Source organism: Zalophus californianus, chromosome 2 (genome assembly GCF_009762305.2).
Source record: "Zalophus californianus isolate mZalCal1 chromosome 2, mZalCal1.pri.v2, whole genome shotgun sequence".
NCBI classification, from domain to species: domain Eukaryota; kingdom Metazoa; phylum Chordata; class Mammalia; order Carnivora; family Otariidae; genus Zalophus; species Zalophus californianus.
Window position 1 is genome coordinate 128,457,744 of NC_045596.1, and position 23,617 is coordinate 128,481,360.

General features: G+C 42.0%; 1 protein-coding gene across 2 annotated transcripts in view; it reads left to right on the plus strand.

Annotated features, from left to right (window-relative positions):
* The first annotated feature begins 1,442 nt into the window (after positions 1-1,442).
* TRIM2 (tripartite motif containing 2) overlaps positions 1,443-23,617 on the plus strand; it is a 162,678-nt gene continuing 140,503 nt past the window's right edge. For both annotated transcript variants that reach the window (XM_027597796.2, XM_027597799.2), the window contains exon 1: positions 1,443-2,101. The gene's annotated coding sequence lies outside the window, so the exon portion shown is untranslated. The remainder of the gene's footprint in view (positions 2,102-23,617) is intronic.

Consider the following 23,617-nt stretch of genomic DNA (forward strand, 5'->3'; position numbering starts at 1 on the left):
TTGACAAAAGTCTGCCTTATGACAAAATTTTCCCGTATGTATTCTTTTACATAAGCTGTTTCCTTAAAATATGGAAATGTCACTTCCTTTATGAAAGTTAGATGCATATGGAACTTCACATAAATGCATTTGTGACTTTAAAAGAGATACATTTGTATATATGTGTACATGTATACATATATGCAGATATATATTTCAGTCTCAAGCCAGAGGTTAATTATCATAGTATTATTATAATGTGGATAGTAAAATCTCATTAACTCAAATATGCTACGAATTTTAAGCTTTTAATTATGCAGATATAAAATATACAATTTATAGTAAGGAGAAACCAGTATGGGGTATGTGTATGTATTCAATCCTGTTACACTTTGCACAAAACATTAACTTGTTTCATTTTATTTTTTTTTAGTACCTGTTTGCAGTTTGATGAGTATAAAATATCCATACCCAGAAGTAACAAGATGGCATATGAACATTGACATTTTTACCAAATATGTATATGGATAGTCTCATCTACCCTTCCCATTTTACCCACCTAAAACTTCACTTGAAATAGAGCTGAATTTTGTAACCATGTGTTCATCATAGCCTGATAGTGTAAGATTATATTAGGACAATCCGTGAGCTTCTGCGCATGAGGTCATCCTCAATCAAACATTATTCCCACGAGGTCTCCCCTCTGCTCCACACATCTTTCTGTGCCTCTCCTCACTTCTACCAGGAGCTTGCTAGTACTCAGCCCATGCAAAAACAAAACAAAACAAAACAAATAAAACCCTTTTACATAGTAACTTAAGCAGAATAGAGAAAAGAAAATATGCTGAAGGGTATGATGGAATTCATTCTAAAGCCAACTATAAATTTGTTTGCTGCGGGGTGGGAGGGGTGAGAGATGCTGTGCCCCGGGGTCTGCCTTGTCCCATTAACCCCATCTACGTTCAGGCTCGCGCGGCTCGGTCTCCATTCCCAAAGACCCCTGCCCTCCTGTTTCTGCCCTACTGCCCTCGTGAATCTGAATCTGTGATTTAAAACAGGCATCCACTGACATCCTTCCTGGACCGCCTAATGCTAGGTCGCTGTTGTCAGGGCAACAGCAAGTCTGAAGGGAGAACCGGCTCTCGGAGTTTCCACGGAAACCGCTCCCCACTGAGGCAGGTGCGGCGGGCCGGGCAGCGCCGGGTAGAGCCCTCGGGGCGGGCGGGACCCCCGGGAGGCCGCGGGGCGTGGCTGGCAGGCCGTAGTGCGCCCTATATCGGTTATACATACATATATTTAAAAAGCACTACTTTCCGAGAGATATTTTACTTGCAAAAAAGAACCACTAATTCCTCCCGGCTTGATAAAATCCAGTCGCTCTCGAGGAGCTGTCAGCGTATTGGAGATGGTCCAGGTCAAGGAGGATCTGCAAAGGAGCTCCCCTAGACCGTAAGGTTCTGTTGGCCAGAATTCTCTGGAGAGGCGGGAACGTTAGTGTGAGCCACTAAAACGTGAGGAAACAGTTCGATGAGCTTCCTGCGTGCACTTCGCATGATGCCAGGATATCCTATCAATGCCCAGAAATCTAATATAAATAAGGTTGAGGTTTGCTGCGTTCCTTTACGTAAGTCCCCTTGACATTTGAGACGCAAGTTAGGTTAATTAGAAGGGCGCCCGCCTCTCGTTTTGTTTCACAAATGCTGCTGGGAAGAGTCTCAGATTTATGCTCAGAGCGAATAGGAAAGAACTGAGGTTTCTGGAGAATTCCCAGGTCAAGGCTGGCGCTCGAACCTTTCTCCTGGTCGGTCCCTGCACAGTCATCCGAGCTGCGGCATCGCTGGGGCTGAGGCAGGGTGACTGCGGTGGAACATGCGGACCTCAGTCCCCAGCCTGTCATCTGTGTGTCTCTTTATGGGGGGGAGGGGCTGCCTGGCATAGTTATTAGAGCTGGCAGCTGCGTTGGCGGCACCAAGGAGCATTTTGAGTGAGCTTGCCGAACATGAGGGGCTTTCAGCCGGCCGCCTGCTAGTCACTTCTGGCTGCCTGAGAGGCGGCTCTCAGCGCTTTGTCTTCTTGGCAGTGGCGGGGGGAGCGCGCGCAATCGCCGAAAACAACCAGAAACGTGAGTATCCGTGGCTCCGCGCGGCTCGCAGGCGGCTCGGCTCGGCTCCGAGGGCAGGCTTCCAGCCGGGTGGCCGGCACGCACGGGCAGCGAAAGGAGAGGCGGGCGCGCCGGGGATCGGGCTGTCGGGGGGCCTCGCCACGCACGTCGTCGCCACGCCTCGTCTGGAGGTGGTGCGCGCGGGCGCGGCGAGGAGGCGACAGCTCCGGCGCCTGGAGGAGGGGGCTTGAGCGCCCAGTTTCTAGCGCAGGGCTTGGGAACGGGTCCCGTGCTTTGGGGACGGATGCACAAAGAAAAGACCCCCGGGCCTAGGCAGCCCGCGTAGCCGTGTTATCTCAGGGTGTTTTTGTTTGTTTGTTTGTTTTTTGAGAAAGAAAAGATGCATTTTGGGTTTGGGTCGATACAATGAGATAAGGCCAGTGTTTTCCCGCCCGGGGAGACCTTTGTGTGCCGCGCAGTGACTGTCGCGGTGCGTCCTTGCAGAGACCCCGGGCGTGCGGGCGGTGCCGGGATGGCGGGGCGTCCGGGTTCCTTTAGGATCTCAGCGCCTTTGGGATTTCCGAGCCTCGTGGGCCTCCGGCTCTCGCTGAACCCCAAACTCAACCCTTCCCCTCCCAGCTTCACATATTGGGTTCTAACGGGGCAGACGTTTTACGGAGAACAGACATAAAACGTTAATTCTCTCTTTTCTCCTCAAACTGTGAGTGTGAAGAGGTGTGGTGTTTTTTGGATTTGTTTTGTTGTTTGTTTGTTTTTTTAAGATTTATTTATTTTGAGAGAGTGAGAATGAGAGAGAGAGTACATGAGAGGGGGGAGGGTCAGAGGGAGAAGCAGACTCCCTGCCGAGCACGGAGCCCGATGCGGGACTCGATCCCGGGACTCCAGGATCATGACGTGAGCCGAAGGCAGTCGCTTAACCAGCTGAGCCACCCAGGCACCCCTGTTGTTTGTTTTTTCTTACCCTCTATTGCTAGAGGGAATCTTGTAGTTCAGCTCGTTTCTGTATTTCTTCTCTGGATAAGATTTCCAACTTTACAGAGTTGGCATTATGCAAGGGTCGCTCCGTGGTTTATATATTTCTTAGAGAACGTTGGCTTTTCCCTAGGGGTTCCAGGGAATATTTTTACCAGAGTCCGTTGGCTCCAGAATGTCACGTTCAATGTTTCATGTGCATTTTGATGATGATCTGGTTCAGGCCCTAATGTGTGATATTGACACGCAGTCTCTGCTCTCGCTGGATCTAAAGCCTAACTGCTGCTGTCTCCAAGGCTCGGTTTCTTGAGGTGGTGTCTGTACCCAGTATCAGGGGCTGATGGCTATGGAAGGGTTTACCTTCTCCATAGGGCCAGCCAGAGCCAGAACCCATCAGATGTTGGGTGTGTGGGCAGTCAACTGCGGGCAAGCTGCTTAAGCTTTCCAGGCCTCAGTTTCTTAATCTGTAAACAGGTACAACAAAATACTATCTCATTGAGATAGGCTACCATTTGTGCTAGTCTTCCAATTCCATGGTACACTAAGCAGCATTTCCGTTGTAATTTGACAGTTGAGGATTAGCTTAGAAATTAGCTTAGAGGGCTGCCTGGCTGGCTTAGGACGTAAAGGATGCAACTCTTGATCTCAAGGTTCTGAGTTCAAGCCCCATGTTGGATACAGAGATAACTTAAAAAATAGAATCTTTAAAAAAGGAGGGGGGGTGTGTGTGCCTGTGTGGCTCAGTTGGTTAAACGTGGGACTCTTGATCTCAGCTCAGGTCTTGATTTCAGGGGTCATGAGTTCAAGCCCCATCCTGGATGTGCAGCCTACTTAAAAAAAAATTAGCTTAGAATTTGCCTAAAAACAGACCAACCAAATGATTGTAAATGAGTTTACGGGCAAAGAACTAAAGAACTAAAACTATTATGGGCATGCTTATGTCCCCTTTAATTTTACATATCAGGTTATGGCCCTGGGGAAAGGTTGATGTCTCTCTCACCTGAAAATGAGATTTGATATTTGGTGCTTTAATTTGCCCCAAATCTTTCCATCATGGAGTGTGATTTCTCAGGTTTTTGCAATTGAGTTCCTTGTTAACAAAAACAAAAAAGTGATGATTAAGTAAAAAAAAAAAAGTGTTGTGAAAAAGGAAATTAATGGGATTCTGAGATTTTAAGTATTACATTCAACCAGAAATAAATACCACTGCTGAATTCTACTCTAGTAAAATTATGGTCAGGGTTTCTAATTTTGTCCATTGTATTTTAAAAAGAATGTGGAGAGGGACACCGGGCACCCTGTTGGAGGAGCATGCACCTCTTGATCTTGGGGTTGTGAGTTCTAGCCCCACACTGGGTATAGAGGTCACTTAAAAATAAAATCTATTTAAAAATGCAGAGAAACTGGAGGCGGGGTTGAGAATGGAACCACCAAAATAACTTAATGAAGGAAAAAGAAGAGAAACTAAAAAAAAACAAATGAAAACCTAGGGCTGTGTAAGTTGCTAGGAAAATGGAATAAGAGAAAAACAGATTTTTGTAGGTTATAATGAAAAACTCAAAAATGGTAAAACAGTGAAAGAAGCCACCGAGGAGCTTCAAGAATAATTTATCATCTGCCCTTCATGGTCTAGCCTTAGCCATTCTTAAACATGGCTGCATGTAAGGATCCCCTGGGGACTTTAAAAACTCTTCCATGGCTTGGGTCCCTCTCCAGGCCCAGATTCTGACTTAACTCGTCTGAATGCAAGTGTGGATATTTTGTCAGAGCTCTCTAGGTGAAACACTAGAGAGAGAAACACTGGTCGTGCCTAGGATGGCAAAGTCCACCGCTACAGGGGCTAGCAGGGAGCATAATTGCCTGAGGCCGGCCAGGGGCTTGGTGGGGTTAACTAGGAGGGGCAGGTGTGATCCACGGATGGATGTCAGCCAGCTTTGCCAGATCTTCTGCTTTAGCAAGGGAATCTGGAAATCTGGTTTTCAAATTTATGAATATGAACTCTCCAGATCTTTAAAGGCTAGTAACTAATTAAGAGCAGAACATTTAAAAGTACGTTGTCCTTGCCAAACAAAATACACCTGCTGAAGCTAGCCCACAGGCCCCATTAGGCAACCCTAGCCACAGACGTCTTCATTCTGAAGGAGGAGCGGGGGCTGACTAGCTGTGCTCCGAGGACCTCTTCTAGCTTCAGGGTTGTGTTTTGTTTGTTTGTTTGTTTGTTTTAAGATTTTTTTCATTTACTTGACAGAGAGAGCAAGAGAGCACAAGCAGGGAGAGTGGCAGAGGGAGAAGGAGAAGCAGGCTCTCCTCTGAGCAGGGAGCTGGATGTGGGACTCCATCCCAGGACCCCGGGATCATGACCTGAGCCAAAGGCAGATGCTTAGCTAACTGAGCCACCCAGGCACCCTTCTAGCTTCAGTTCTGATTTTGTTTATTCCTTTTTTTTTTTAAGATTTATTTATTTGTTTTAGAGAGAGAGTGCGTGACCCAGAGTAGGCGCAGAGGGAGAGAGAGAATCTCAAGCAGACTCCCTGCTGAGCTGGGAGCCTGACTTGGGGCTCAATCAGTCTCATGACCCTGAGATCAGGACCTGAGCTGAAATCAAAAGTTGGTTGCTTAACCGACTGAGCCACCCAGGTGCCCCTGTTTATGCTTTTTTTTTTAACTTAAACATTTCTTGGCCTCATTCTCTCTGAAGGCATATGTCTTCCTGGCTAAGTATCTACTCCTAAATAGATCTCTTTGGATTATTTGAATGAAGAAAAAGTTTCTAGTTCCCAAGCCTCCCCTGACTTCAAGTTAAGAGGCTGGCTCCTGGAGACTGGAGTAGTGACCGTGGGCCCTAAGTTTAGGAGATAACCACTCTTACTGCTCCCTGACATTTACCACTCAGAGCTCTCTACCTTCTTCTGCTGGTCATGGAGATGGGGTGAGTGAAGATTGGGAAGCTTGATCCATTCTATGGGAGCTGGGAACTGCCTGGAAGCTGCCTTCTGGTGTCTCTTTGGTTTGGGAAAAACAAACATGCATATGAGCAGCACCACTGTTGAAGCATGAGCCATATAAATGGGACTTCAAAAGTTCCCAGTTCACACATCTCTTAAGTTTTCCTCTACCTTTCCCTGAGCTACACAAGCAATGGAAAATAGTATGTCTCCAAGAGCAAAGAGGAGGCGTTCAGCACCACCTTCCAGAGGTAGAAAAAATTCAGACCTAAACATGTGATTCCACTGGATTCTCCCTGCCTCTTCCCACTGGGTTAGGGCTACTGTTTTGTTTGGATGCTGGAGGCAGGGGGTGAAGTAGATGCAGTGCTGCCTGGCTTGACAAAGCTGTTTTGAACAAAGTTGGCTTCTGCTCATCCGCACTGGGGTAAATGCTCACGTCCTCTGTGCTGAGTCCCTGCCGCCTTGCATGCATGGGTCTCTGATCAGTTTGGAAGGCTCTCAGTGCCTCACCACTGGGAAGAGAGGGAGGTACCACCCTGGTCTTAGCCCTACAGAGAGGGAAGAGCCAGAGAGACACAGGTGTCCTGCCTTCCTGCATCTAAATGAAATCAGCATTCTTTAGCACCTGCCTGTTTCCCAGAGAAAAGGAAAGGAAATAGGTGTTTCCTTGGCTTCTGGTTGCGAAACCCAGAAATATGTTTCTTGGAGGAGCAAAGCTGCATCAACCCTGATATTGAGCTGCCCAGGCTACAGGTGGAACCAAGGTGCTCTCCTCTGGCATAATCTCCTGCTCTGCCAGTGAGTGCAGGAAAAAAAGGGGTTGATTCTTGTACTGGATTCCTAGATGAACGCATTTCACTTCATCAGCTCTTGCCTCCAGCTGGAAACCAGCTTCCAAGGACCAGGATGTATGATGGGGTGCCATGAGGCCCGTTTGAGGATCTGACAGTGCAGCCTCAGGACTATGGCTCAAGAAAGGGCTGTACGTAAGATCCCTCCTACTCCATACTCCTTTTAGTCAAGGGACCAACCTGTGAAGTGTACTTTGGGATCAGCCTGACGATGTCTCTCTTCCTCCTGTGGCCCAGGCTGCTTGTTAAATACATCAATTGCCTTGCCCCAGAACCTGGAACTAGTTCTGCCCATTTCTGGCTTGATAATGATAGGTTGCCTATGGCAAGTCCTGGCCAATGGACTTGTCCACCAGGCCTCACACAAGCAGCTGGTCTTTTTCCTTGAGGTAGTTCCTCTGGTTGCCTCTCCATTCTAGAACTTACCTGTTGGCTCCTCCTTTTTGGCAAGTTTGCTCTTAATGGAAGATCCACTTAAGTGTGTCCAGGAACAAAAAAACAAAAAAAAGGTAAAACACACCAGTCTGAGTTTTTGAACTTTGTGTTGGTTGTAGAAAAATTGGTGAAGGGAAAATTTGATACTGTTGGCTAAAATGCAAGAGTATACTCATGACTATTCATCTCTGTCCTGCATGATTAAAGACTCTTCTTATAGGAGATTGTTAGAAGGTAGAGCAGTGTCAGGAAAGTATCCTCCAGGCTGAGAAGGCACTTTAAGACCGAAAAACAAAGCAAGCCACACCATAGAATTTACACAAAATTTTATTCAGGGTAACTTAGTGACAGGGGGATTGGGCAGGTCGTAGATGATCCAGGCAGTAAGCAACCATCCTCTGCCTCTAGTCTCCACCAAGCCCCCAGCTTTTATAGGGCAAAGGACATGGTGGTGGCACCATCTGGCCCCAGAGGATCTCTATTAGGTACCTGAAGTGGGGCCTTCTGTGCGATAGTCATCTCTGCTAGTTACCTAAAGTGATGCCTTGTGTGCACCACTTCAGGGATGATCAAAACAAGCTTTCCCACATTCCAGTCAGGTCATACATTAACCTCCAAAGGGCCTGGAACGTGTAGCCTCAAGGGAGGTCTTGGTGTGGGCATGAACAGGATGGAGGGCCAAAGATGGAGTCAGTGTTGTTAGCACTCCTACAGAGATGAGTAAGAATATTAGTAAAGCTCAGTTATGTAATACTATGAACTGTAATTGGTTATAAAAAGTAATTCCATTCAAAGTTTTATTTTTTATTTTAAAGTAGATTATTATCATCATATAGTAGCAAGCTAAGAAGTAAATTATTCTTTTAATGTGTAGTTATATACAGTGGGCCACAAAGTGCTCAAAAATTGCAATGGAAATTTTAAATTAAAACTACTAAATAATTACTGTTTTCCCCACTGAGTATAAAAATGAGGAAGTGTATGACAATTTCTGAAGTTAGCTCTTGCCAGCATGTTTAGAAGAAAAGATTACACACACACACACACACACACACACAGATAAAGAAGGTAACAAAGCATTAGCTAAAGTGGTAGCCTAAATCATCAGATGATGGACCAAGCCACACAGGTACTCTGTTCTCTACCAATGCCACAAAGGGGGACACTGATGTTTGCAGGTATAGTTAGGGGACTCTAGAGTGGCTCCTGAGCTTTGAGAGAGGGTCTAGAACTGGAAAGGTAAGCAGAGGTGGAGGCATTTGTCACCTAAAGGCAAACAGTTTATGCAGTGGCTTGAAAGGCTGAATGAGCAGGATTTGGCTCTCACTTTGGATAGTTAACGGGGAGAAAGAAGAGAGGCCTTCTTTCTGGAGTCAGATGATTGGGATTTGTATCCAAAGGTATGTGACCTTGAGGATTTTGCTATAACATGCAGAGTCTCTGTTTCCTCATCTGTAAATGGGGACAACCATTGCATTATTTAAAAAAAAAAGAATGGATGTCAAGGGTCCAGCATGGCTCATGGCACACAGGTGATTGACCTGTGATGAGTATTATTATCCAGACAGTGATATAAGATGGGACTTTACCTGACTTTAATATCAGAATAGATTTTAAACTTGCTCCCACGACAATATGGAGCCACCATAGAATCTTTAGGAAGTGAAAGCTTTTTTGTACCACTTATACAAAAACTCAATGCGTATTTACAAATTCCTGCATGACCATTTGAATCTCTGCTTGGATTTTGTCTTCTCTCTTGCATCCATAATTCAAACTTTAATACTATAATTTCAAATTAGTCAGGATTTAAGTATATTCCCTTAAATCTGTCAGAAGACAATCTCCCAAGATGGTTGGCGGGAAACCCTGTCATCCCTGGTCAGCATCACATTGACTTCCAGCCTTTCTGGGGAACTATGAGTAGCTCTGAGTATAATAATGTAGTAAGTTGTGACAGCCAGTTACTACTATTGCAGATGAACTTTGTGGAACTTCAATACTCAAAATTTTTATTGTATAAGATTACCTAATTTCCACTAGTATAATATTCTTCTCAGACATGTCTTCACAACTCATTATTTTGAGCTATTTTAAGGAAAAGTTACAACTTTACTGCCTCTCTGGTTTGACAACGAGTAATATGTTTCCACACTGTATCTCTATTTTACAACTTTCCAGAACTGTTGAGGGCAATTTTTAGAATATGAGTCAGTTGCAACCTTCCCACTGCGGTTTAGAAACATCTTTTTTATGACCCTGCTGACTGAAATATTTCTCTGAAATTATTCTCTCCACTCTTCCCCTCCCTCCTTTCCTTAATTCCTTTGTCTTTGTTAAGCATAATCATTGAGAAGAATAAGCTGCGTTATCTGACACTCACCGCCTCATCGAGGTTCTAGGAATAAGCCTTTCTGAGATAGTCCAGCAAAAATCACTGATCTCATTAGTTTCCCCAGAGGAACACAAAGTAGTCTTGTGAGTTAGTATTAAGATATTTAGAAGATGATTGTTTTTCTGGCTTCATCTTATAAAAGGGTTTGCAGAGGTTGAGGACTAGCTCTCTGCCTTACAAACAATAACAATTTCAATTTTCTGTTCTTTCTGTTACATTGATGTTTCCCCAGGAAGGAGAGGGAGGCTAGGTATGATCATCTTGCCAATGTGAATTAACTCTTCATTGGCCACACTTTTTGGACTTCCATTTACCATCCATTCTCTAGGATTCTCTAGGATTCTGAGTAACAAAGATTTTGTTGTACTTTGAACTAAAATAGGTCCTTTGTTCTAAAGGTGCAATACAAATTTTTGAAATGGGGACTGTAATCCTTCTTTTATAAAAAAACACTTTGTAAGCAAATGTTTATAACCAACCCCTACTGCTCTTATAAGCACGGAGGCGAATCAAAGATGCACCAATGGTCTGTGTTAAAAATCACCTCTGCTGCTGGGGCACCTGGGTGGCTTAGTTGGTTAAGCGTCCACCTTTGGCTCAGGTCAAGATCCCAGGTTCCTGGGATGGAGCCTACATCCTCAGGCTCCCTGCTCAGCGGGGCGTCTCCTTCTTCCCCTCCCTCTGCCCCTCCCCCACTGGTGTTCTCTCTCTAGCTCTCACTCTCTCAAATAAATGAATAAAATCTTTAAAAAATTTTTTTTTTAAAGTAACCTCTGCTGATTGAACATGTGTACCAGATGGCAGGCCCCATCCTTGTCATCATGTATGCACCGTCCCGTTCAGTCCTAACAGGAATCCTGCGACAAGGTATTTTTGTCCTCATTTTAGAGGTGAGAAAAGCAAAGCTGACAGGTTGGATAAATTCTCCAAGGTCACTGGCTACTAAGAAGTATGTGCAGGAGTTTGCCTCAGACCTGTCTGACTTTAAAGCCATTGCTCTTTCCAGTATACTCTACATATCATATGATGCACAGCAGAATCCCTTGGAATATTCTGTTGCCCATTTTGGGTTTTATTTGAGCTCCCTACTTAGTGAATGGTTCATGCTCAAAGAACTCTCACAGACAAGACAAGTACACTTACTAGTTTTCTTGGTATTGTCTAGCTCTCACAAACCAACCACTTATAAGGGAGGTCGGACAGATTTCCCTAATGACTGAATACTGGGCAGTGTTCCAAGGTATACAGTATGTCTAAGACCCACAGAAAAGCATAAGTGAGGGTTACTCCATGGACCATTAGCAAATAAATGCACTGACCCCCTTCTTAGGGGGTGGAAATTTATGGTATTTCACTGGAAACCTTCATCCTCTAGAAAAAAAAAACGGATAACGCAAGACTGGAAAAACCCAAGTGCTTAAGCAAACTTGGTCAGACTCTAATCATGAATAAGCCCAAAGAAGCCTAAAGCTCCTAAATGAAATCCCGGTGCACATTGTGTTTGTATGGGGCCAACTTTGCCAACGTACTCTCAGGAGAAACTATTTGTTGTTTACATTATTGTCAAATTCCTGAATCTTCAAGGGTAAGGACCATAGTTTTAACTTTGTATCCTGGCATTTAGCTTACTGCCCGGCATGTAGTACATATGACGTAAATATTTGTTTGAATGAATGTATTGGTCAAGGTTTTTCCGAGAAACAGAACGTATTGGGTATGTATGTATTATTATTACTATTTTTTAAAGATTTTATTTATTTATTTGACAGAGAAAGCAAGAGAGCACAATCAGGGGGAGCAGCAGGCAGAGGGGGAGGGAGAAGAAGGCTCCCCGCTGAGCAGGGAGCCTGACACGGGCCTGATCCCAAGACCCCAAGATCATGATCTGAGCCAAAGGAAGAGGTTAACAGACTGAGCCACCCAGGAGCCCCTGTATTATTATTATTATTATTATTATTATTATTATTATTAGGATTTGGCTTGCATGATTATGGAGGTTGACAAGTCCAATCTGTAGGGTGGGACGTCAGGCTAGAGACCAAGGGAGAGCCCATTTTCCAGTTCAAAAGCCATTAGGGCAGGAAGAGCCAATGTTGTAGATGAAGTCCAAAGGCAATCTGCTGGTGAATTCTCTCTTATTCAGGAGAGGGGCCATCTTTTCATTCTATTCAGTCCTCCAACTGGTTGGATGAAGTCCACTCACATTGTGGAAGGCAATCTGCTTTATTCTACCAATTAAATCATTAATCTCATCCAAAAATAACTCTGCAGAAACACCCAGAATAATGTTTGACCGGATATCTGGGCACACTGTGGCTCTGTCAAGTTGACATACAAAATTATCCATCACAGTGAGTGGGTGAGTAAATGAGAAACAGCAATGTCTGAACTGTGGCGGAGCAAGTGGTATGGGGGGCATCGGTCTTTACCATTGCAGGCTTCCGTTGAAATGACATCTTGCTAATAAGAAGACATCTTCTTTCCCATCGAGGCAGCCCCAGTAGACTACAAAGATTGAAACCATGATGCTGTTCCAGGTGGATCTTCCTTTGGTCACTGGTGCCCAAGTGATCAAATGAATTAAAGAAAGGGGTTGAGACATGTACCATGATCTCCAGAATCGAGGGATGACAGGGAACTCTATAAGAGGTAAGATGTTTTTGGTGGTGGAATCCTATTATCTAGTGCAATTACCTAGTTTTTCTAAGCACTTAGAGTAAAAATAAACTTTATGCTGCCCGAGTGTAGGTAGCCATATTTAAGACGAATTTGTTTCATTGATTTCATGCAATTGGGTGGTTCTGGTAAATTTCTAAAACTTGTAGATCATTGATTCTCTAAAATTATAACTCATGTTACATAGTCTGAGATCAGTTTTCTAGAATGCCACTTTAGAACATGTGCTACAAAATAAAGAAGGCTAGGAAACATGCCCCTGTTTTGTGATTTAAGTTGTATTTCTTGTTGTTATGTACTTAATACTGTACATTTTTAGACAAAAAGCGGGGGGAAAAGGGTTACTACTTCTTTCACCTAACTTAGTTTACCTCTCCAGTTAAACTAGCTCCTCCCCGAAAAGTATTCTCATATTCTGATGGTGCTTTAACCTTCTGTTTATATAAGTAAATACATGGACTTAATTTTTAAAATAAAATAGAAATATTAAAAGCTTACATCTTAATACAGCTCTTACCTCTCTACTCCCCCATTCTCTTCTCCTCCTCCCTGAAGACGACACCTTTCAGCATTCTTAGCCCTTCTTCTATTTGCTGTTTCATGTTTCTAAAAATTTTCCTCTTTCTGCTATTTCTTTTTAATTATTTTTTATTCAAAATGGTAATATATTTACGTAGATCAAAATTTAAAAGAAAAAAGGGATAAAAACAGTGAAAAGTCTCCTTCTCACCCTGGTCCCCAGCCTCCCTCCTTCCATCTCTGGAGGCAACCAAGTCCAATCTGTAGGGTGGGACATCCACCCACTCTCATTTATCCTTCCTGAGATTTCCTGGCATATACATACACTACTATTTACTGATCAATTTCAAGTATTAGCTATCGACTCTCAATCACAGTAGATGAAAATTTCTCTTTTTCTCCTAACACTCTATTTTCTCTTTCCTTCCCCACAACTTATAGTACAAGTCTTGATTAAATCACTACCTACATTATTATGACTATATAAATATTGTCACTGCGGAGCCAAGTAGTTTACTATAATTATGTTTCCTTTAATATACTGCATTTTGTTTTACCCAGAGCTAATAATCACTTCATTTTTTTCGTTAGCTTTTCTATGGACCTATTGTCAATGTTTTTTCAAATGCTCTAGGAGATAGGTCACATGGTTATTAGTCATTTCTTTCATTAAAAAAATTCCAAACATTTTATTGGTTCTACTTTCCTCCCCTCTGAGATTTTCCTGTCTTATGCCTCTGTTCTATTCCAATTTGGATGGTTTATTTCCGCTTCCAGTATGCTATTGTTTTGGGACTCATTTCTGTCATCCTTCTGTGTTGGATTCTTTTTTCTTGGATCCCATAGTATGTTTATTTCTTGTTTAATTCTGTTTTTCTAAAATACATCCTCTGGTAGTTTTTTTTTTTAAAGGGCATATGCAAGGTAATTTTTGAGTCCTCAGATATCTGAAAATGTCTTTATTCTAGCACACACTTCATAATTTGGCTAGGTGTAGAATGCCCACATGAAAATCATTTTTCCTCAGAATTCTGAAAGCTCCTCCAAGGCCTTCTAGTCCCTATTATTGCCGCTGAGAAGTCCTTTGCCATTTCCTTTCTGTTTCTTTCAATATTTTTTATACCAATGTATTATGATATCTCATAGTGATTTGCCATGAATTGTTTTTTTCATTAATCATTTTGGTCACTTAGCCCTTCTTTTTAAAAATTTTTTATTTAAATTCAATTTAGTTAACATATAATGTATTATTAGTTTCAGGGGTAGAATTTAGTGATTCATCAGTTGCATATAACACACAGTGCTCACTACATCAAGTGCCCTCCTTCATACCCACCACCCAGTTACCCCATCCCCCCACCCACCTCCCCTCCAGCAGCCCTCAGTTTGTTTCCTAGAGTTAAGAGTCTCTTATGGTTTGTCTCCCTCTCTGATTTCGTCTTATTTTATTTTTCCTTCCCTTCCCCTGTGTTCATCTGTTTTGTTTCTTAATTTCCACATATGAATGAAATCATATCACTTAGCCCTTCTTAATATGGAAACTCATGTTTTTCTTTCTGGGAAAATGCACTTTTCACTTTGCTCATTTCTTCCCCTTTATTTCTTTTTCTTTTCTGGAACTCTAGGTAGCTAAACATTATACCACTTGAATTGATCTTCTAATTTTCTTATCTTTTATGCTATTGAGATCTTCTGTTTTCAAATTTGTAATTTCTAAGGTGTCATTTCTGTTCTTTTATTTTTCTTAAATATCCTGTAGTTTCATGAATGTTATTTTTTGGGGGGGCAGGGCTCTGAAGATATTAAATACAGGGGATTTTTAAAAACATTTCTTCTAGTCCTTGTATTGTTTCTGTGGCCTCTGAGTTTCTTTTTTCTGCTTGTTTGTTTCAGACTTCTCTTCTCTCGAATGTCTGATAATCTTTGCCCACATACTTGAATGAGGCTCTAAAATGTGGGATTGCTGTCTTTGTGTGATTGGTGGTTATGGCAATTGGTGGACCTTCTTTGAAGAATGATCTGGCAGTAAGCCAGGTTTTCTTTGGGAGACCCAGAAGGTAGTGTTGGGTGAATTTCTCTTTCATGGTAACATTTAGTTTTTTTAAGACTAAGACGTCTCCTAAGAATACTTCTGCTTTGGATAAATAAAATTGAGCTCCACCATTCTGTAAACATGAAAGGAAAGAGAGTCTGGAATGCCTGACATTTAGTATACAGACTCACTTTATTCTTTAGCTTTCAGTTTGGTGTGCTTCAACCTCCCAGGAGTCTTAGATTAAAATTCTTCTCTTGAGTAGAGGCTGTTAGTTTTCAAATCTTTCTTACCTAACCACAGAGCTCTATGTGTGTTGTGGAATCAGTCATATAGTAATACCAAGAATTTGGACTCTGCAGCTAGAGTGTTTGGGTTCAAATCTTGGCTCCACTAATTACCAGCTGTCTGACCTCTCTCAAGTTCCCTAAGCCCTGTAGTTGGTGACTTCATGCTAAAGGTGAATGGTACAATGCCCAGGGAGGAAAAGAGCCCATAATTTGGATTTCATTTCTCTTTAGTCTGGACTATTTTATCTTTTTTTTAAAAAGATTTTATTTTTAAGTAATCTCTATAACCAACATGGGGCTTGAACTTACAACCCTGAGATCAAGAGTCGCATGCTCCACTGACTGAGTCAGCCAGGAGTCCCTGGGCTATTTTGTATTTTTAAAATGCTTTCTTTTATAACACACAAACCAATGAAAGCACAAAGGAATACAATTGCACACATGATCTTTCTGCAAAGATGGCATGGAGTTTTCCACTGAAGTATTTCATTGTTCACAGAATTTGGCAATAAGGAAAGGAAAAAGTCTCTAAACAAATAGCCCGTTGAAAACCATACCATGACATGATGCAATGCAAATGGCAACATGGAAAGAAATCCTCAATGAAAATTTTGTGTTACAAAAGGATCAAAAGCTGTCAAAAAAATGACAAAGAAACAATGTTTGTTTTGAAGTCTTATTCAGATTTCATGTTTGACTTTACCCTTGGAGTTTTTAATGAGTTGTTTTTCCTTCACCACCATACTTAAAATCAGCATGGTGGATTTCTCAGCTCCTGAATTCCCTTTGCCTCTGGGATAAGTATAAGACTATGGAGTGCAGAGAACCCTCCACCTCCCATAGTAAGAGTGGAAGAAGGGAAGCAGCTGTTGAGAGAAAAGTGCAGGAGAGAAGAGATGTAAAGACTTCAGTCAAACCTTCATAAATGACACAATTTAGGGAGGAGACAGGGCGAGGATTCTGTCCCCCAGTGAGCCTACCTAGGCTTGCTGGGGTTGTTGAACGTGTTCCTATGTCCCTCTACCCAGAATTTCTCTTCTGCAGATTTTCTGGCTCAGAAGCATAGAAAACGAGAAAATATGTGTTTGAATAACATGAAATATAAAGATATGTACTTTCCAAGGCTCATTTGCCAATTTCCTTGTCATTTACTTAATTCTTGATTTATCTGTGGTGATTAAAAAAAAAACAGGGAGAATATAGCCAGCTACTTATATGTAAAGAAAACATTTTAAATAGGAAAAATGTGCACAGGTGTATGTACAAGGATTTTTTTTTTTTGCATTTGCAATATTAATTTGCCCACAGTAGGGGACTGGTTAAATAAATTGTGCTACATACATAAAATAACATGCTATGCAAATACACACCAAGAAATGGGCTTATAGAGCTAAACATTTCCACAAGGAGAATTATCCATGATATGTTATTGGTAGTAAGCTAAGGAAATTATAAATTACTGTGAATTATTTTGTTTTAGTAAGCACTTTTTAAAAAAAGATTTATTTATTTATTTTAGAGCAAGAGCGGGGGGAGGGGCAGAGGGAGAGAGACCCTCTCATGCAGACTCCCCACGGAGCTCGGAGTCGTATGTGGGACTCAGTCTCACCACCCCAAGATCATGACCTGAGCCAAAATCAAGAGTCAGACATTCAACTGGCTGAGCCACCCAAGCACCCTTTAATAAGCACTGTTTTTATATGTTTGTTTAGAAAATCACCTGGCATGATGCTAAACTGTTAAGGAATCATTTCTATGTGGTAGGAAAAGAGATATAATTGAATTTTTGCAAAGAACATTTATTGCTTTTGAAACTAGAAAAAAATGTATACAGCTATAAAAAGTGACCAAAGGCAGGCAGCAGGATGCACGAAGTTAGAAGAAAATGACCTTAATACACACATGTTGGATAATCATGATCAATTGACTGACGTTAAAACTATAGACTTCCCTTGAAATAACTCAAAATGTTAATTTTTTACTTTCTTAGATGAAACCAATTTAATAGGCTTAAAGATATAAAATCATGTCTTAAATTAGAAAGTGTAGTGGTAGGTATACAGTGGTTGATTTAATGACACCGTTAAAAGCTCTTTAAAATACATTCTCAAAGTGTTGATTTTTTCCAGCTGTAATCTAGCACTTATTTAAAATTCTTTAAAGATTTTCATTTGATAAGAATTCTGTAGTAGTGGAGGTGACTTGTTCTCTTCAAGAAATCAATCTATACTGAAGAGCAGAGGAGTTGCTATTCATGACATAGTTGAGACCAAATTTTCAGGCAGATTCTTGAAAGCAATGTATTGTTGTGACTGGCATGCTTCAGAAAATGCAGACCCACACACCATGCTTTAATGTACAGATTGAACATATCTTGTTTGCTTTACTTAATTATACCTACACTTGTTGTATAGGAGCCAACAGTCTAAGTTATCGGATTATACAAAGAAAAACTGTAATATGCCCTGCTTTTTGTATTCTACATTGATGTATGAATTTTGATTTAATTTTTCTTGACCATTTGAGGTAGTATTTTTTTTTACCTGTCATTTCTCTGGTGTGATTCAAGTTTTATAAATGTATACAAATATATATGTCTCTGTATAGTGTATATATGAGTGTAGATGTATTTATAGGATGTTTTACCCAAAAAGATATCCCCAAACCACAGCATTTATAAAGATTTTTATATTGATGAAGATTCTCCATCATTCTTCACCATAACATTGTCAGAAGTGCCAACTTTGTGAAATGTTTCTCCAACTTTCCAGACAGTCTGTAATTGGAATGTATTTGAATTTTTGACTTCTCGATGTCTATGCCTGGCATCTGTCCATGCCTAAATATGGTGCAGGGAAAACATGTACATTTCCCTCTGCAGCACAGTACTTAGCACGAGTGAGGGGTGTGTCATTCGATAATGGCATCCACAGAGGCAGGCATATTCTGGCTTCATCTGCATCTACAAAACAGATGTGTGCTTGTGTCCCTGCCCATGGAAGCATTAATGGCACCTGCAGCTGGGATGTGTGGATGGTTCATTTCAATCCGCTGCATAGCAAAGTACATGCTGAAGTGAATGGCCCAATTGTTGGAGTTAACAGTGCTAGAGTTGCATTTAGAGAAGAGGGCAGAAGGGGAGGAGGGGAGGAGGAGGGATATAATAAATAAGGCAAGGGAGGCTTAGAAGAGGGGGCATGCCCACAGTCTCCTGGTTAGCATGGGGTGTAGCCAGCTTTAGCTTAGAGGCTGTCAATTACAGATCGGCATATCCACTCTCTGAGGAGGGCCAAGGTTTTTTCTCCATGTTCAAGTGGCCAAATGTCAGCCATTATAGATACTAACCCTGTACATATTTGATATTTGATTGTGTCTTATGTATTCTGTACCTCTCACAGTTCCTGACGCAATGCTTTTAACATAGCAGAGTTTCTTTCTTTTTTTTTTTTTTTTTTTTTTAAAGATTTTATTTATTTATTTGAGACAGAGAGAATGAGAGAGAGAGAGAGAGAGCACATGAGAGGGGGTTGGGTCAGAGGGAGAAGCAGACTCCCCGCTGAGCAGGGAGCCTGATGTGGGGCTCGATCCCGGGACTCCAGGATCATGACCTGAGCCGAAGGCAGTCGCTTAACCAACTGAGCCACCCAGGCGCCCCCTTTTTTTTTTTTTTTTTTAAGATTTATTTATTTGAGAGAGAGAGAGAGCACAAGAGGGGAGAGGGGCAGAGGGAGGAAAAGACTCCCCACCGAAGGGGGAACCCAATGCGCGGCTCGATCCCAGGACCCCAGGATCATGACCTGAGCTAAAGGCAGACGCCTAACTGTCTGAGCCACCCAGGCGCCCCACATAGCAGAGTTTCAATAAATATGCATTTAATTAACTAATAGAAAAAAGATGGTAATTCCTAGTTCAAGGTTTAGAGATTGTGAATTCGGTGACTTTTAAAATGTTTTTTCTGTCCGAGCAGAGTTGCGCAGCGGAAGCGTGCTGGGCCCATAAAATGTTTTTTCTTTTGGAAGATTTCAAAATTACCCAAAAGTAGAAAGAAGAGTATAATAAGCCTCCATGAATCCAAAGCCAGTGTCAACAATTATCAACCTTTTGCATCCCTCCTCCCCACAACTTTTTGCTGTTTTATTTTTTGCTGATATATTTTATTTATTTATTTTATTTATTTTAATTAATTAATTTATTTACTTATTTTTATGTAGTGTTCCATGATTCATTGTTTGCATATAACACCCAGTGCTCCAAGCAATACGTGCCCTTAATACCCATCACCAGGCTAACCCATCCCCCCACCCCCCTCCCCTCTAGAACCCTCAGTTTGTTTCTCGGAGTCCATAGTCTCTCCTGGTTCGTCTTCCCCTCCGATGTCCCCCCCTTCATTAGCACTCACCATAGCACATACCCTCCCCAATGTCTATCACCCAGCCACCCCATCCCTCCCACCCCCCACCACTCCAGCAACCCTCAGTTTGTTTCCTGAGATTAAGAATTCTTCATATCAGTGAGGTCATATGATACATGTCTTTCTCTGATTGACTTATTTCGCTTAGCGTAATAATACCCTCTAGTTCCATCCACGTCGTTACAAATGGCAAGATTTCATTTTTTGATGGCTGCATAATATTCCATTGTGTATATATACCACATCTTCTTTATCCATTCATCTGTTGATGGACATCTAGGCTCTTTCCATAGTTTGGCTATTGTGGACATTGCTGCTGTAAACGTCGGGGTGCACGTGCCCCTTTGGATCACTACATTTGTATCTTTGGGGTAAATACCCAGTAGTGCAATTGCTGGTTCATAGGGTAGCTCTATTTTCAACTTTTTGAGGAACCTCTATGCTGTTTTCCAGAGTGGCTGCACCAGCTTGCATTCCCACCAACAGTGTAGGAGGGTTCCCCTTTCTCTGCATCCTCGCCAACATCTGTCGTTTCCTGACTTGTTAATTTTAGCCATTCTGACTGGTGTGAGGTGGTATCTCATTGAGGTTTTGATTTGGATTTCCCTGATGCTGAGTGATGTTGAGCACTTTTTCATGTGTCTGTTGGCCATTTGGATGTCTTCTTTGCAAAAATGTCTGTTCATGTCTTCTGCCCATTTCTTGATTGGATTACTTGTTCTTTGGGTGTTGAGTTTGATAAGTTCTTTATAGATTTTGGATACCAGCCCTTTATCTGATATGTCATTTGCAAATATCTTCTTCCATTCTGTCGGTTGTCTTTTGGTTTTGTTGACTGTTTCCTTTGCTGTGCAAAAGACTTTTATCTTGATGAAATCCCAATAGTTCATTTTTGCCCTTGTTTCCCTTGCCTTTGGCGATGTTTCTATGAAGAAGTTGCTGCAGCTGACGTCAAAGAGGTTGCTGCCTGTGTTCTCCTCTAGGATTTTGATGGATTCCTGTCTCACATTGAGGTCTTTCACCCATTTTGAGTCTATTTTTGTGTGCGGTGTAAGGAAATGGTCCAGTTTCATTCTGCTGCACGTGGCTGTCCAATTTTCCCAACACCATTTGTTGAAGAGACTCTTTTTTCCATTGGACATTCTTTCCTGCTTTGTCAAAGATGAGTTGACCATAGAATTGAGGGTCCATTTCTGGGCTCTCTATTCTGTTCCATTGATCTCTGTGTCTGTTTTTGTGCCAGTACCATACTGTCTTGATGATGACAGCTTTGTAATAGAGCTGGAAGTCCGGAATTGTGACGCCGCCAGCTTTGCTTTTCTTTTTCAACATTCCTCTGGCTATTTGGGGTCTTTTCTGGTTCCATATAAGTTTTAGGATTATTTATTCCATTTCTTTGAAAAAAGTGGATGGTATTTTGATAGGGATTGCATTAAATGTGTAGATTGCTCTAGGTAGCATTGACATCTTCACAATATTCATTCTTCCAATCCGTGAGCATGGAACGTTTTTCCATTTCTTTGTGTCTTCCTCAATTTCTTTCATGAGTATTCTAGTCTTCTGAGTACAGATTCTTTGTCTGTTTGGTTAGATTTATTCCTAGGTATCTTATGGTTTTGGGTGCGATTGTAAATGGGATTGACTCCTTAATTGCTCTTTCTTCAGTCTTGGTGTACAGAAATGCAACTGATTTCTGTGCATTGATTTTATATCCTGCCACTTTACTGAATTCCTGTATGAGTTCTAGCAGTTTTGGGTTGGAGTCTTTTGGGTTTTCCACATAAACTACCATATCATCTGCAAAGAGTGAGAGTTTGACTTCTTTGCCCATTCGGATGCCTTTTATTTCTTTTTGTTGTCTGATTGCTGTGGCTAGGACTTCTAGTACTATGTTGAATAGCAGTGGTGATAGTGGACATCCCTGCCATGTTCCTGACCTTAGGGGGAAAGCTCTCAGTTTTTCCCCGTCGAGAATGATATTCACTGTGGGTTTTCCATAGATGGCTTTTATGATATTGAGGTATGTACCCTCTATCCCTACACTCTGAAGAATTTTAATCAAGAAAGGATACTGTACTTTGTCAAGTGCTTTTTCTGCATCTATTGAGAGGATCATATGGTTCTTGTTCTTTCTTTTATTAATGTATTGTATCACATTGATTGATTTGCAGATGTTGAATCAACCTTGCAGCCCAGGAATATGCTGATATATTTTAAAGTGAATCCCAGATATGCCATTACACCTATAAATACTCTGGTATGGATAAGTAACAGACAAGGACTTTTAATAAAAATCAAAAGCATAACCACCATACAATTATCATACCTAACAATATTAATAGTAATTTTTAAATATCATCTGATATCTCGTCCATATTCAAATTGATTGTCTCAAAGCCATCTTTTGATGGTATGTGGAATCAGAATGGAAATTATGTGCACTTTGCATTTGGTTTTTATGTCTCTTGTATTTTTTTCTCTATAGTCCCACTCGCCCCTGTTTTTATAGTGATTAACTTTCTTTTTCTTCCCTTTCTTTTCTTTGTCCCTCCCTCCCTCCTTTCTTTCTTTCTTTTTCCTCTTTCTTTCTTTCTTTCTCTTCCTTTGTTTCTATCTTTTTTCCCTTTCTTCCTTCCTCCCTCCCTCTCTCTCTCTTCCTTCCTTCCTTCTCTCTCTCTCTTTCTTTCTCTCTCTTTTTCTCTTTCTTTCTTTTTCTCTCTATTTCTTTTCTTTCTTTCTTTCTTTCTTTCTTTCTTTCTTTCTTTCTTTCTTTCTTTCTTTCTTTCTTTCTTTCTTTCTTTTCTTCTCTCCTTCCTTCCTCTCTCTTTCTTTCTTTCAACTAGGGCATTTTTCCATTACAGTGATTTTTAACTGCCTCTGGTAACACTTACAGGAGGAGGTTGATGATACCGATTTTCATTACCGCTAGCCTCTGGAACAGTATCTGTGCTGATGAGATTCTGGATTCCATCTTACCCGTTCCTTCAGAGCAGAAATATGTGTTGAAAGCGCACGGTGTGCCTGTGCTGTGTCCACGCAGAGATACGGCACATCCCAGTGCCCGCTCTACTGCAGTGATGAGTCACGGATAAACAGGTTGAGAGCACAGAGAAACACCAGGCTCAGAAGAGGGAGACCGTTGGGATAGTTTGAGAAGCAATGCGGAGGTGACATTTCAAGGGCTCAGGAGCGAAGTTCTGGAGTGGAGTGTTCCTGGAAGAGAGGACCTCAGAAAGCGTGAGGGCGGACGAAAGGAGCTTGGTGGGTCAGAGCAGGGGAAACAGGCACAGTGAGCAAGTGGGGGGAGGGCGGAGGGCTCCTTGGGGCTTCTCCCCAGGGGCTTGGGAGGAGAATGGATTTTAACCTGAGCACAAATGACTCTTGACATGTCATGAGCCCGGATTAAAAATTCCCTGACTAGGTGAAGGCATGAGGATGTGGCTGGAGTGGAGGGACGGTCTTCAGGTCTGGGTCCAGGGTCTGTAATCTCCCTCAGGTGGACATGTTCCCTCACAGCAGCAGGATTTAGGGGTTGAGGAGGGAGAGCTGGAAGGTCATGGAAGACAGAGTGCTGATGTCTCCATGTGCAGGTTCAAAGCCCTAAGAAAAGAAATGCAGGGGACACATTCTCATGGTGGGCAGAACCAGAGGAGGGACAGAAGCAGGAGTCCCACCAGCTGCTGATCCTGCTATGGCTGGCGCGCCTACCTCCTCCTTGCACTGTCCCACACCTCTTCTCTCTACTTTCTGGTCTGCAGAGCCTTGTCTGGAAATCTCTTCCCACTTGGAATCAGTCTGCCACTAATAATTGCAGCACAAGGGTGCCTAAGGTGCTGGGCTGCAGAGTGTGGGACTTTCAAGGATTTTGTGGTTAGGGTGGCTCTGTTCTACATGGTAATGATTGTACCTAACCTGTGGTTTTCTTTCTCTTTCTATTTGCACTTCTGATGATTCTAAGTCAACGGGACTGTAGTTTGAAGATGTGGC